Source organism: Corapipo altera, unplaced genomic scaffold (assembly GCF_003945725.1).
Source record: "Corapipo altera isolate COAL_440 unplaced genomic scaffold, ASM394572v1 122, whole genome shotgun sequence".
NCBI classification, from domain to species: Eukaryota; Metazoa; Chordata; class Aves; order Passeriformes; family Pipridae; genus Corapipo; species Corapipo altera.
Window position 1 is genome coordinate 1248175 of NW_020884961.1, and position 15164 is coordinate 1263338.

General features: G+C 47.3%; 1 long non-coding RNA gene across 1 annotated transcript; it reads left to right on the forward strand.

Moving 5' to 3' along the window:
* Nucleotides 1-11877: 11877 nt before the first annotated feature.
* On the forward strand, nucleotides 11878-14475 carry LOC113957011. The gene is made up of 3 exons (XR_003531048.1): nucleotides 11878-12066; nucleotides 13767-14057; nucleotides 14243-14475. It is a non-coding gene; the product is annotated as an uncharacterized LOC113957011 (long non-coding RNA).
* Nucleotides 14476-15164: the final 689 nt, after the last annotated feature.

Here is a 15164-nt window from a genome sequence, read left to right on the forward strand (position 1 = left end):
CCCACTGACAGCTCTGCCTTGGCTGCCCTGGGCTGGGCAGAGCCCTTTGCTGCTGAGCTGCAATCCAAAGAGCTTTTCCTTTCTGCCATCAGCTCCTCAACACCAAGAGGTTTTTTTCCCATCTCAGAAGGGTGCTTGGGAAAACTTGCCAAAAAGGCAGTATTCACTGGGCTCAGCCCTGCTCTCCTATCTGGTTATCTCTCCTTTCCAGCCCTTTGACTTGTTGGCACCACGTCTCACCCCAGGCTGTGTTTCCTGCACAATTCTTATTTTTGGATGAAACACCTGGCATAGTTACACTCATTCAGCCTCTCTGGTGGAACACTTCAGTGTTGTGAAGAAACAAGTTTGTCTTGTCCAGCCAAGCCCAGTCCCTTGAGCTGTCCTGGCACACAGTGAGATGTGGGAGATGCTACGAGGTCCATCCGTGCTTTTAAGGGTTTAGTGCTGATTTCAGTGGATTATCTGCAGCCAGAGCTGCTTTCCTGACACTTCACTTGAGCTGAGTAATATCTTAAGTGCTTCTGAGTCTTGCTTTGCTGTTGGAAATGAGGGCATGATGGCAGGGAGGGGGGTGGTCTGTTTTCCTTTGAATTAGCTTCTACTTCTGAGGCCTCAATTACGCTCAGGTCATGATTTCTGGAGCCTTTTTTTTTTTTTCTTTCTTCCAAGTATTAATGGTAGAAATGGAGTTACATTAGAAAGCTGAGAGTTTCATGTATAACAGAGTATGTCCTTGTGCTGGGGACTGCAGAGAAATGCCAAATATAATGGATTTCATGATAAAAACTGCAGAAAACAGTGGTTGTGTGTGACGACAGCTCCTGCAGTGGAGCAGAAGTTGGGTTGATGTTATCATGTACTTAATGAGATGTTTTGAGCCCGAAAAACTTCACTCTGGGGATGTCACTGCCTGCATGTAGTTTAAAGGGAGGGTTCATAAGTAATATTTGGCCTCTGGAAAAGGCCAATTAGTCACTTCAACCCAAATGACAGAACGTGAGGGATTGCCTGGGGGACGGGTTGCTAATGGTGGCTTTCAGTTCCAGCCTGCCTGCTTAAAAGCTGTCAGAAATCTTATGTTGAGACAAGCACTTTCTTATTTCTGCCTTCTCAGTGTGATGTTGGGAAATGGCTGTTCCTGCCTGGTGTGGCACAGCCCTGCCCCAGGGGGTGGAAATGGAGCTGGAGCCCTTTGGCTGCAGCTGGGGAAGGGTCAGGACAAGCTCCAAGGGGCTGAGCAGAGTTACCCAAAGCTCCCTCAAACTCAGGGTCTGCCCAGTACCGTCAGGATGAAATATTTGCCCTTCTCCTCTGTGGTTTCCCACCTTCACCCAACTCCCCACAGCCCAGATGGTCCCCAATCCACAGCCCTGGTGGTGGTTGGCACCAGGAGACCCCTTCTTGCCAGGTATGGGGACATCCTGCTGCAAAGTGTTGAAGGGAGCAGTGCTGGGCATCAAATTCCTCCTCCAGTGTTCTGCCCTGCTGGTTTCTCACTGGAAGAGGTCAAAGTGAGACAACTGGGAATCCCTGAGTTAGAGCCCATGAATGCAGCAGGACTGGGGGTCTCCTGGGAGAAGTGGTCTCTCCTGGCTGCTGAGATGGGCAACTCTGGAAGTTGAGTCTTAGAGATGGAAATATGGGGAAAACACAGGTCTTGGTTTGGAACAGGGCAGCTCCAGGTGCTCCATCTACACTGGGTGGAGGTGAGTCAGGCCAAGAGGTGTATTCATGTGGGATTTAATTCAAAGTAATGAGCTGGGGTGGTTCACCAGTCCGTGAGGGAATGTGGTGGTCACCCCCAGCGTGGTCACTGCTTTTGGAGGACAGATGTCCCACGCTGTGTCACCTTGATGGGAATCAGTAACACAGCAGGGCCCAGCACCAGACAGTCCTCCCCAAGAGCTGTGTTTCAGCTCCCCAGCACTGCAGAAGTGGGAATGAAGAGGAACCTCAGGGTTGATTTCCCCCTCCTGAGGCTGATAAAGCTGCCCCGAGGTTATAACCCAGCAGCCAGGAGTGGCAGCACTGAAGGCTGGAGGGGACAGGGCTGGTGTTCCTCCAGCCTGGCAGTAACACATGGGCTCAGGTGGGTCCTTTTCTTTGGAATCATAGAATCCCTAAGTTTGGAGAACACCAAGATCACCGAGTCCAACCTTCCTGTGCCACTGTGTCGAACTCCATCACCTCCCTCTTCTCCAGAAACTTGCACTCAGGCCTAATCTGCCTTTAGATTTATCTTAATTATTAATGCAACACATCTGTCAGAAGTCATGTAAGCTCAGAGCGAGGGAAGGGATTAGGATAAGGTTTGGGAGTGTCTGCTGTACTTAGTATTTCTAACACTGGCGTGTTAAAATGAACAGAAAAGTCTGTCCAGGGCCCTGAGTCATCAGCTCATTACTGAATTTAAGGTAAAGTGTGACTAATTAAGATTTAGGAGATTTCATTATGTAATTACATGTATTATATAATTTCATTATAGAAGTGCTCTTCCTGTGCTTGCTGTTGGGAAGAGACCCAACATCAGAGACCCCCTGTGGGCCTCACCTGCCCAGCCCCTGTGCCTTGGGGTCTGTGCCACCCCCTGCTCCAGGGTCAGGAGAGAACCCCGAGGGGTGTCATGCCCATGTCCCCACCCTGCAGCAGGGCTGGGGGCCCTGGGGGCACATTTCAGCCCCAATTTTGCCCCTGCCCCTGGAAAATCTCTCCCCATTCCCTGCCCTGCAAGTGGGGATCATTTTCTAGGCTCCGTGTCCCGAGTGTCAGGGTGGACAGCACAGCTGAAGAGGAGTTGTACCTCCAAAATGTCACTACTCGAGCCAGAAGCAATTTTATATACCTGTGGAGTCCCAAATCCATGCTTAGGCTCCCTTGGCAGTCAGTGGAAAACTGAGGATGCTTCCAAACTGTGGCTGAGGTGAGCTGTCTGTGGAAGCAGAGCCCCAAAGGTTGGGTATGACACATCCAGGCCAAAGCTAATTGTCTCAAAAAGAGTAATTCTGTTGGGTGCAAGAGAAATAGTGTTTGGCTTGCATTTACATGTTGTCTGAAATAATTTGTCAACAATCTTCTGTAATTAGTTCTTGATTTAGGCTAATCATGATATGCCTTGTTAACTCAAAATGTGTATTTAAACCCCCATTGACTGTAATAGGACAGAAGCACATGCTGAGGAAATCTGAAACACTTTTAGTGGTTTCACAAAGAGGCTGAACTCAAATATTCAGCCTTTTTACTGTTTCAACCATTCTTTCCGCAGGCAAAAAAAAAAAATATTGAAAAATTCCATTATTCAAATATTATGAGCTGTCTCCCATTATTTTGCCAAGCTGGGAAATTTGTGAAAATTCCACTCTGGAAATGTGAAAGCAAAACACACCAGCACATTAAAGTGTTTTAGAGCCACTACTGAGGAAGTGGTGACATGGTGGCTTTGTTCCAATTTTCTATCTGCGTGTTGGGGTTGGTGGTTTTTTTTTTCTTACCTTTTGTCCCTGCAGAAATTCCAGGACTGAGTCAATTTTGCGAAAGTCTCTTGGATTCCACCAGGACTGAATTTGCAGCCTTGCTAATGTAATTAACGTCTATTAAGTGAGCGTGTGCCCTGAGCAGCTTAATAGGAAAATCTAATAATGTTTCCTATTGGAATGTTCCCTGTTAAATCGTCAAAGTGCTCCAGTGCATGTTTTCTGTAGGCAGCACTGTATAATGGAAATGTTACACAAATTACTATTAGGCCCTTGGTGAAATGGGATCTTTTATTTAATTTGATTTTACAGCCAGGATGCAGAGGGAGTGCTGCAGCCAGGCAGAAGGAGGTTTTGCTGGGATCACCTTTGGAATGGCTCCTCCACACAGAGGGGCCGGGGCTGGGTTATTAGCTGAGCTGTAAATGGCATTAATAATGTCCTTGTGGAGCAATAGCATGGCAGGATGGGCTCCATAAATCAGGAATCCTGTGGCTGACCAGTGTTTTGTTTTAGGGTTGTTTTTTTTGTTTTTTTTTTTAAGGTGGGTAATAAAAGAAGAAAATGGAAAGCTTGTGCCTTTGTTTGTGTTTGGGAGCAGAGGTGCAGATGTTTGGATAAAGCCCCCCTTGTTCTGTGGGTGCTACTGCTGCCCCACCTCTCTCTGCTGGAGCCCCTGGGTTTACTCAGGGGTTTAGGGGTGGTTAATGGAGCAGGGACAGTGGGACCCTCATCCCAAATTCCCTCCCTGGTTTCTCTGTGTTCCAGGATTGCAGGGAGAACAGCCAGGCCTCCCACTGTGGAAAGGGACAGATGGGACAGGAGGGCACAGCCACTGCACTGCCCATGTGGTGCCACCATGAGTGCCCACCCTGGGTAACCTCTCCATCAACCCTGTTTTATCCCTGAGTTGTGAGGAGGGTGATGCTCCTGTCCCTTGAGCTTGGGAAAGGGGTGAAATCCCAGAGGAAAGGGGTGAAATCCCAAATAAAACGGGCAAAATCCCCAAGAAAAGGGGTGAAATTCCAAAGAAAAGCTGTTGTTTCTCTTTTTGGTAGCCACACAGTCTCCTTGGTCAGGGAGTCTGCTGGTTTACAGGGCAGTAAATGCCCAAATTCAGCCTCTTGCCTCCAAAATCTGAGTAGCAAATGCTCATGTTGCATGAGGGAGATGCTGGGTTGGCTCAGTCTGGGGTGGTGCAGCTCCAAGAGTTCAACCTCAGCAAAATATTAACTGAAAAGCAAGATTTCTTCCTCTTTTAGTTGATTCTCTTCTGGAGAGGGGAAGGAATGAACATCCCCCTGGATTTTAGGGGAACAAGGAGAGCAATGTGTTTAGGGAAGTCACTGAGATGGGCAGAGTATCTGCATTGATATGTAAAGGGAAAACTCTGTCTCTCTCTCCAGTCTGCTGCTTGAAGTCCCCTCAGGAGGAAAGCACCAGGCTGGGGGTTCTTTAATTTTTCATCACACAGGCAGAGCTGTTTCCTTCCCAGCAAGGAGAATTTCTTTGTCAGAGCAAACTGCTTAATTCTATCCTATGCACCATCCTGTACCTCATGTCTCACAGCACAGCTCCTGCTGTCCCTTTGGCAGCATCAGGTGCTCCTCATGTGTGCCTGAAGTTGAGGTGTCCTCCAGGAGCAGCTCTGGGTGTAAATTGTGCCGCAGGAATAGCAAATCATGGAACGCTGAGCAGCCCCTTCAGCTCTGCCTGCCTTGGAGCAGCAATGTGTGTGCCAGCAGATAACCCTGGGCTGCCCAGCCAGCGTCCAGGCTGGTCCTGAACCTGGGACAGTCAAATTTGGTTTGGATTTAATGGAAATTTCCCCCAAAGCACTGGCCCAACAACCCACATGTACATTTGAGTGACCTGGTCTAGTGGAAGATGTCCCTGCCCATGGAGTGAGATGGTCTTTAAGGTCCTTCCTAACCCAAACCCACTCTGGGATTCTATGTCTAAAGTTCACTGGGACCCTCTCTCTTCCAGAAGAGCACCATGAGCATGGTAGGGGCTGTTCTGGCTACAAATCCTATCCCAAAGACTGAGATGTTGAAGTGAAGCTGAAAACCAGGAGCAGCCCCAGATCTCCTGGCCCAGTGAGGGAGCTGTGGGCTGGCTGAAAGAAAACTGGACTTTTCTTTCCAAAAAAAGCTGATAGACAGACAGAATGCTGACAGATAGATTTTTCTTGCTGGCTTTCAGTAGCATTTAAACAAATCTAGGTCTAAATTGACAGCGTTGGTGTACAAGGGCCAGGGAATAGGAAGGGGGGTAGAGAAGGGAAATTATTTGGGCAGTTCTCAGTGGAAAATGGTTTTAACAGCAACAAACCCATTCTGTCTGCTTGTAAAACAATGAACTTTAAATCCTGGTGTCCTCTGAGTGAAAAGCCCCCAGGCAGGGACAACTTTGACCAAAATCATCGAACAGAGAAATCCACACTTCTTGTGTGTTCCCATCAGCAGCTGCAAGAGCCTGAACCCACAGAGTGTCTTTACTGGAAATTTCTGCTGTTGCAAAGGAAAGAAATAGTTGATGCTTCCTCATCCTGATGAGTCTGTAAGACCATTCCTTGGGATTTTTTTTGTTTGGTTGGTTGGTTGGGTTTTTTGTTTTGTTTTTTGTTTGTTTATTTTGTTTTGTTTGAGTTTTTGTCTTCTAGTGTTTGGGGGTTTTTGGTTTTGTTTGGTTGGTTAGTTGTGGGGGTTTTTTTATGTTTTGGGTTTTTTTTTTATTTTCCCATGAGTATTAAAGCAGTTCTCAGAAGTTGGTTGGGTTCACTTCCACTTTGAATTAGAGAAACTGAGGCAAAAATGGGGCTGTACCTTGCCCAAAATCATAAAATGAATAAATGACAATTTTTTCCTGCTTCAGGCTGGCTGTGCAGAGACTCAAGAGGGTACTAACTGGACTTTCCTGGAAGCAGGTCAGGACTGTTTCCCTCACCTGGGAGCCAAACTCTCTTCTAGCAGTATGACCATATGCCTCACTCCAAACCATTTATCTAATGATTTATATCTTCACTGGAAGGCCTTACACACAGGCAGATCTGCCAACAACGGCACTTGATAAAATCCTTCCCTTTTCTTGGTTTGGTAATTGGTGTCAGCAGTTTCCTTCCTGCACAGAACATGTTTTATGTTGTCAGCACGGACCATGTGGAAATGATCGATGAGATGTTGGGCCCTTGGCAAGAGAAGGGGCAGGAGAAGAAGCTGCCTTTCTCTTGGAGCATTTGGCTTTTATTTGCTACCTGCAAATGCAAACAGTCATGCTGGGACTTCCCTGGCCATGAAACCACTTGGTCCAGGAGCAGCAAAGACAGAGAACTTGTTTCATGCCTGTGGTGTTGCTGTCTTGGGTCCTCACCATGTTATACCTTTCTTGGTTGGACATTGCCACTCAACTAAATTTAAATTAAATTATCACAGAATCACAGAATCAACTGAGTTGGAAAAGACCTCTGAGATCATCAAGTCCAACCCTTGATCCAACCCTGCCGTGGTTCCCAGCCCATGGCACTGATGCCACATCCAGTCTGTCCTCAAACACCTCCAGGGATGGTGACTGCACCCCCTCCCTGGGCAGCCCATTCCAAGGGCTGATCCCTCTCTCTGGGAAGAACTTCTCAGTGTCCAACCTAAACCTCCTTTAGTGCAGCTCAAGGCTGTGCCCTCTTGTCCTACTGCTGGTTCCTGGGAGCAGAGCCCGACCCCCCCCGGCTCCCCCCTCCTGTCAGGGAGTTGCAGAGAGTGAGAAGGTCTCCCCTGAGCCTCCTCCTCTCCAGGCTGAGCCCCCCCAGCTCCCTCAGCTGCTCCTCACAGCACTTGTGCTCCAGACCCTTCCCCAGCCTCGTTGCCCTTCTCTGGACCTGCTCCAGCCCCTCCATGTCCTTCCTTATATCTTATAAGACACTGTGATCCCTGAGAGAAAGTTTTTGTGAGTGCTGGGTGAAAGAGGGATGTGGGTCAGAGGACTCTGTGTGTGTGTGTGTGTGTGTGTGTGTGTGTGTGTCCCCACTGGTGTCATCTGTGTGTTCTTGTCCTGGCTTCACGTCTCCTGAAGGCATGAGATGGCTACAGAAATGAGACCTCTCTGGGGCCTCTGAGTCACCCTCATGAATCTGAGATAAGAGTGTTGCTGTCCAGGAGGAAAATGAACAGGAGCTGTTGTCTGGGGTGGTGGGACACTGTGCCCCAGCCACATCCCAGCCATGGCACGTCATGACTGTGGTTCAGGTTCTTCAAGGAGATGATCTCAGTGTTTGTCCTTGGGGAGGTTACAGCTGAGCTTCCTGCTGCAAGGTTTGGAAGCTGCCATGGTTTGAATCTTCCTGTGATTTGGGGCAGTGAATCTTAACGTGGAGGAGTGAGCAAAGAGGATGAAAGGTGGAAAAAAGGAGGTAAAGTGGAATATTCTGCTAGGTCTTGCCTGCAGCCAAACCCTGGTCTGTGTGTGCTGTTTGACTTTGTCAGAGATGCTCTTGTCACAAAGGCCCTTTTCTGTAGGGACAGCGTCTGGGTGACGCTGATATGAACAGGACTCTTGGATTTGTGATGGTCTATCTGGTTTGAATCAAATAAAGAACCACTCTGAATCCCTGCCCAAAGCACAAAGGAAGCCTGCAGCATGTTAACAGGATGAGAAAGTCTGGCCAATTCCCTTAATCTGTTCCAGGCTCCTCTTGGCTTCCAGGTGTTCATCCCGGATCACAAGCCCAAACATCCGGGGAGAGGCTCTTGCTGTCGTATTTCCAGCCCATCTGATAAGGCTCGTGCCTCTGAGCCTGCATGCTGCTGCAGGATCCCTGCTCTGCCCTAACCAGGGCTGTCATTTTAGGGCTTCAAGTCCAAACTGTAAATGTAAAAGTAGATGCTGTGCCAAGCAGGTGCCCTCACCAGCTGTAGTGCCTTTGACCTCAGTGCTCCCCTTTGGGACATGTGGGTTTTTTCACACGTGGGTGACTGATTTTCTTGTCCAGGGTCGTATCAAATCCTTTTGGTACTTTTCTCTGATTTAAAGGGTGTGCAAAGAACGGGACAACCCTGTTGAAACACTGATGTTAAAGGAGGAGGTCCAAGCTCATTTCTGTCCCCAGATAAATCCACATGACAGCCACATGCTGCCTTGCTGACAGAGACATTCTAGGGCTGCTCAGGTGTGCCCAGGCTTTCAGTTGGGCTTAAGGAAGCAGGGAGAGCCCTGTGCCAGTGTGGGAAGTGGTTTGGGGCTGGTGAGGGTCGTGTTTTTCATGCATTTGCTACATTCACAACTCACAGCAGTGAACTTGGGCTTCCCTGTTCTTCCTGGGCTCTCTGAGCTTTGGAGAGGGCAGAAGAGTTTGGGGCAGGGCTCATCAGTCCTTCCTGGAAGGAAAAAGTCCCCCCTGAGCTGTGCTGACCCTCCCCAGGAGCAGCCTCCTCTGAGGAGCCTGCTGGGTGTGAGGGGGGGCAGGGGGAGTGAGGAAGGGGAAGGCTCATCCCTGATGATCTTCCCAAGCACTTGATGGGTGTTGGACTGTCCCTGACAAGGCTAAAACTCAACCCAAGGGACTTGTCTTTGCCACAAAAGCCTGGCTTTTCCATAGTTAAATAGAAGATGCTTCAGCCTGACTTTTGAGTGTTTCTCTGAATTATCTGTGTGTTCTCTGACCAAACACTACAAGTACTTGCAATTTTTTTCCCCCAAAGAGCTGAATCTAGTCACTTTTTTCACTAGGCTTCAGAGGAAAGGGAAAGGTACTTAACTTATGTTTTATTCATTGCAGTCACTATCTCTTGTTAATTTACTTACATTATTTACAGAATTTTAAAGTATTTTGTGTGTCAGGCAGCATCCCAGACCCTACAAAATGCTAATTTTCAGACTGTATCAGAGGCAAACATCTTTCCTGGGCCTCTAGGTAGACAAAGGGTCATCCCCATTCTTAATTTATTTTTCATGATTCTATATTTAAATGCAATAAAACCTGCTTGAATGGCAGATCTCAGGCAACCCACTTCTCCGTGTGGTTAAATTTTATGAAGATCCATTGTGGTTGTGTTACTGGTACAATAAAATTAATTTTTGATCTAGTACCCTTAATTACTAAGGATGACTGAACCTGGTTTAAGTACAGGAATAACTATCTTGGATCTTTGCCCTTAATGGGAATGAACACAAGGTTCAGAAAGTTCAAGTAACTTTCTGAAAAGAAACTGAGTTTTATTTTCACAGTTGCTTCTTTGCACTTCCTGATTCCAGCAAGAGAGGAAGTGGGGGGGAAACCCAAACCCCAGAAGGCTCTTAATGTTTTAGGTTTTAATCTCGTGTCTGTGAGCTCTGGGTAAATTGGTCCCGTTCCCAGCCTTGGGGTGTTTGAATCTTTCTGGGACAGTTGACACCATAAAATTGGGCAATACATGAAGATTTAGGGTCTTTTTAGGATAATCTAAATCACTGTGACATGCCTGAACCAAGTGTTTCCTGCTGGTCAGCTGCCTCTCGAGGTTTAAGGTCAGTCAAGAGGGACATTAGATCCCAGTGGCTTTTATCCTGGTGGAGAGTGGCCAGAGGTCTGTGGTCACCACAGCACATCCTACGGGTGTCATCTCGGGGAGACTGTGATAAACAAAACAACTTAATCTCAAAATTAATATAAAGCCATTGTTCTGGCTTTTCCTACCAAAGGTGGATGCTCTGAGGCAGTGCCTCTGACCAAAAAATGTTGGCAGACTTGAAGACTGCCCCATTGGAATTTTGTAGCCGCCCTGGGAAGCACTGCAGGGATATCACACAACTGTTCGTCAGTGCTTGGAGTTCCGTGAAAGTGTCAAGGTTTCTCCAGGGGAGGCACCACAGCATGTGATGTACCCCAGCAATGGGATTGCTCAGCCCCAGAATAGCTCCAGGGTATCCTGTGGGGGGAGGGCAGCTACTCCTGGAGTCCTCAGTGACACAGCTGTGCCAGCAGCCAGGCTGGGATGATGTCCTGGTCCACCTTATCCCAGTCACAGCCATCCTTCAGGCTCAGCTGGTTCCCTCCATAACACTTTTTCCATCCCTGAGGTTGTTTTAGGTGTAACTGGTAAAGTTCTGGTGAGGCTGGTTTAGGTTCCAACGCAGGTTTTTGGAGGGAGTAGCTGTGGTTTTCCAGCTGTGATGTTTCCAGCTGTGATGACATCTCTTTTGTAAAACTGACACATAGTTTTCATGGAAATGATTGGGAAACCTCAGAGCTTTCCTGCTGCTGGAAGTTAAGGAGGTCTTTTGGTAGGGTTATATCCTTTGGGAAAAAACACCTGAAGGCCAGTCCAGTTCAGTAGATATTGTGGTCCTGACCATGCCTCCAAAAAAGAACAACTAAAATCCTTTTGTCTCTTTAAATTTAGCCCATGTGTCCGTGGTGAACACCGAAAAGACAAGTGGTTCCACTCCCTCGGATTCTAAGAAGAGCTGACTGAAGTGCAAGGCTTTGCAAGACTGAGGAGTCTGCTGACCACAGCTAGTTCAGTTTTTGGGGTCTGTCCTCGATGTTAGCCTTTGTTCTGGGGGGTTTCTTTCCCAGATTAGCAACCTGCACACGTGGCATTACGCTGCTCAAAAATTCTTTGCGTGTACACTGTACCCAGAGGGAATACACTTAACATACAAAAAGCTGTCATTCTGCTAGGGGGGAAAAACATCTTATTTACAAGCTTATTTGAAAGGTTTCCTCCCCTTTTCATCTTAAACAAGAAATTGGCATGTTAATGAATGCAAACCCTGTGAATCTGAATGCTGCCCAGACACTGTGAACATTTCTCTGTGTGAGGCTGCCTGGGATGCTGCTCACCCAGCCCAGGAGCACACCCTGCTCTGGGGCTGGTTCTGCCACCTCCAGTCGAGTCAGTGACACAGTCCTGGCTTGTGATGTGTTAGATTTATGTGCAAAGCAGAGCTGGTAGGATAGGGACTTTGATAGGAATTAAGAATATGATAAATTTGCAAGTCGTTCTGTATGGAGTCGTTATGAAATGGAGAAAGGCATCAAAAGTTGCCCACTGGGAGTTACTGGCAGGTAAATTTAAATGTGTTCCTCCTCCAGCCCCAGTCTTTTCACCACCTTGATATTCCAGTGAACCCATGGGCCTACATCATCATCTCACCATCTGTGTGACCACCAATCCCTCCAAGCAATCACTTCCAGTTGACTCGAATACGCACTGCCAAATGTTCTCACTTTTCCCAAACTTTGGTTTGTCTTACTGTGAGGTGAGAAAATCCTTCCTGAGGGCTTGGCAAATACACACCACGTGGCATTTGCCAACCTTGGTTAAATCTTAACATATAAATCCATCTGTTCCCAAAAGGAACCTGCTCGTTCTGTGATTCTGTGATGTCGAAGCCCGGCCTTGGTGACAGGGGTTAATCATCACAGGAATTACTGGGATGCCCCAGGCAACTACTGGCTAAAGCAGACAGGAGCCAGTAGCTGAATGGAGGAAGAAAAAGATTCTCTTCAGATAAGAGCATGGGAAAAGAAAGAATGGAAATTTCATGATAGGTTAAAGGAGCTTTTAATGTGCAGAATGTAATATTTCCCTGTCGGGCAGACAGGAATTCTTTCAAGGTAAAGAACATCCAAGGAAATACACTCCAAATAGGCTGATGTATCCAGGTATAATGGGAAGAGATTGCTATAATTATGAATCCATGTACCTGAAGACAAATGAAGGGGGAAAACTCTTTCTTTGAGGTCTCCACTGGAATGTTTCTGGATCTCAGAAACCTCCTTTATAGACAGAAAAGTTAAGGTATTCCAAGCTGGATCTCCAATATCTCCCATCTGATAATTCCCAGTGCACTTGCTGCAGTGTGGTGCACTTCCAGGACGTAATTTGCTTTGGTGAAATTGTCATTTTTATTCCTCAATAGCTGGAGACCACCGGGCTAAAGAGAGCTCTGCAGCAAACGACCTTGGAGATCACACACCATCACCCACACCTTGTTTAAATTGCAGAGGAACACTGGGGCTGCATAATAAGATGTTGATTGTCAGGCTGAACAAGCAAGATGAGGTGAAGATGATGTTGGGAACTGCTGCTTTGCCATCCCCGCCTGGGCTGTTCAAAATGCTGATCTTGATTCTCTGTTCACCCACTATCTTTCCTCTGCAAACTTCCTGGAGATAAGTTTCAGCTCTTCTTGGACAAATATTGTTGAGAATAAACAGGGAGGCAGAGGGAAAGTGTTTGTTTTATACCTTGGTGAGGTGATAAAAAAAAAATCCCCGTGTTCTGCAGCCCTTGAACCATTGTTCCTCTGTGCTTTTGGCAGAAATGTTTGGGCTGTATTGATTTCTGGTGAAATGAAATGTTAACAAATGTGTAGCAACAATGGAAGATGTTTCCTTCTCTTCCTTGGGAATTTTTTGAGCCTGAAGGATTTTTAAACCTTTGTTCCCCAAACCCCTGGTTGGGAGTGAAGTTCATGGGAAAACTCAGTGCAACAATTAGTGGTGTGTTCAACTGGCTTCTCCCTCCCCGTTGGGTCTGTGTCGTGTGAACCTGCCTGAGGTGTGGAAAATAACAACAATTAAATCTCCACAAAACTTTGGACACAAGGCAGTATAGGAATAATGTCACTAACTTTTTTTTCCCCTGTTATAATTTTAAAAAATAATAAATGTTGTCAGGGTGGGGAAGCTCCTTGGCAAATTAGTCTCATTCCTGCCTTAGCCCTGGGTTTTCCTGCCCTGCTCTGAGCCCATACAAGCTTTGCAGTGCCCTGCAAGCTGAGGCAGCTGCTGACAAGAGCCTGGGAGCAAAGCTGAGTCCCACACAGTGCTCCAGAGGTGCCAGCAGCTGTGGGGAAGAAAACCTGCACCTATTTTCCATCTCCTAGCAGGAAAAAGGCTACTAAGGGGAAATTAATGGGGATCAGCCCCTCCTGGTGCTTGGTTTTAAGCAGCAGATTTTACTCAAACCTTGGTAAGGTGCATCAACCCTGTCCTTTGTGTTGCAGCACTGAGCTCCTGAGCTGCCCCAGCACCGCTGGACATGCTCTGATGCCCCAGTCCCATAACATCCCACCCCTCCATGCCTGACCTCCCTGCACTGTAGGGCTGTTTGCAGGGTTATCCAGGTGCACTGCACTGGAAGTACAAGCTCCCAACACGTCCCATCTCCTGCGAGTTTACAGCTTTCACTGTTCTGGCAGGGAACAGAAGGATCTGACCTTCCTGAGGGCGTGCGGGGAAGTTACTAAATAACCGAGTTCTCCCTTCCCCAAAAGGCTGTAAATTGTGCTGAAATAGTGGTTTCACAACAGGCCAGATGAGAAGCTGTTGTCGGCCACTGAATGGTTTTTAATTGGATGGGAACCAGAGGAAATGCTTTACCCTGGAAAACTCCCACCTTCCCTCTCCTGTGGAGCTGGAGCGTGTGCCGCCCACTCTGTTCTGAGATGGAAGCGCTGCAGCATCTGTGGGTCAAGGAGGGGGTTTCCACCTCAGGAAAGGACACAGAGACACCACCCAGCTTCCAGATCACTGTTGGAATGCCCAGGGACAGCTCAAGGGCTTTGGACTCGCTGAAGATTTGTCCATGTGCTGGGGGCAAGGTGGGCAGTGCTGGAGAGGCCACAGCACCTCGTGGGTTTGGGTGGGTTGGTTTGTTCTGGGGACAGGTCGGGAAGGGCTTGGAGCAACCTGCTTTGGTGGAAGGTGTCCCTGCCCGTGGCAGGGGAGTTGGAACACAATGGTCTTTAAGGTCCCCTCCAACTAAAGCCATTCTGGGATTCTGCAGCAGGTCCTGTGAGCTGGAGAGATGAGGACAAGTGGAGGAAACGGCTCTGCTCTGCTGAGAAGAACTTCATTAATGGTGTCAAAACAAGGCCCCAAAGCCAGCAGATAAATGAACTGGGTTTGTGCCACCTGCCCTCCAGCTGCAGCTTGTATTCCCAAAAAAACAAGACAACGAGCACCACAACACACTTCTCTTTTTGCCTGTGTAACTTTTATTAAATACCCTAAAAAGCTCCCTGTCTTCAGAATAGAATCCTTCCAAAAGGGCTCTTGCACACTCTTTCTCCTCCTCTCGGCTATTTTTTTTTCCATGCTTTGACATCATTATGTGAGGGACATTACTGAGCTCCAAACTGTGGAAGAAATGGTTCTGAGCCAAAATGTTCTACTGAAAAAGAAAGAAAGAAAGAAAGAAAAGAAAGAAAAGAAAGAAAGAAAGAAAGAAAGAAAGAAAGAAAGAAAGAAAGAAAGAAAGAAAGAAAGAAAGAAAGAAAGAAAAAGAAAGAAAGAAAGAGTTTTCCAATGGCTTCATCAAAATGCAGCCAACTGGGTTTTCCAGTTTTATGGGAGAGACTTCTGAAGTCCTACCCTGAGGTCACCAACTTGTGGTAAAGTACTTGTGATTTCTCCCTCCCCAGCCAATCAGTGCTATTTTCACACTACTGGGGAATGACCCTAATTAGGCTTATTAAAGTCAGTTCTTTATTAATTGCGTGGCCACGATCCTGCAAACACCTCTACATATGTACAGATTATTGATGGGAAGAGCTCCTGCTAAAACCAGTGAGGTTGGATTAAGGCTGAAAGCTGGATGTGTTTATCAGGGCTGGTGGGAACAAGACTTTCACTGCATTTTGGTGTAAGAGAAGACTTTGTGATCAGTGATGTGTTCAAAACAGGTTGTCTAGAGATAGAAGCAAGAT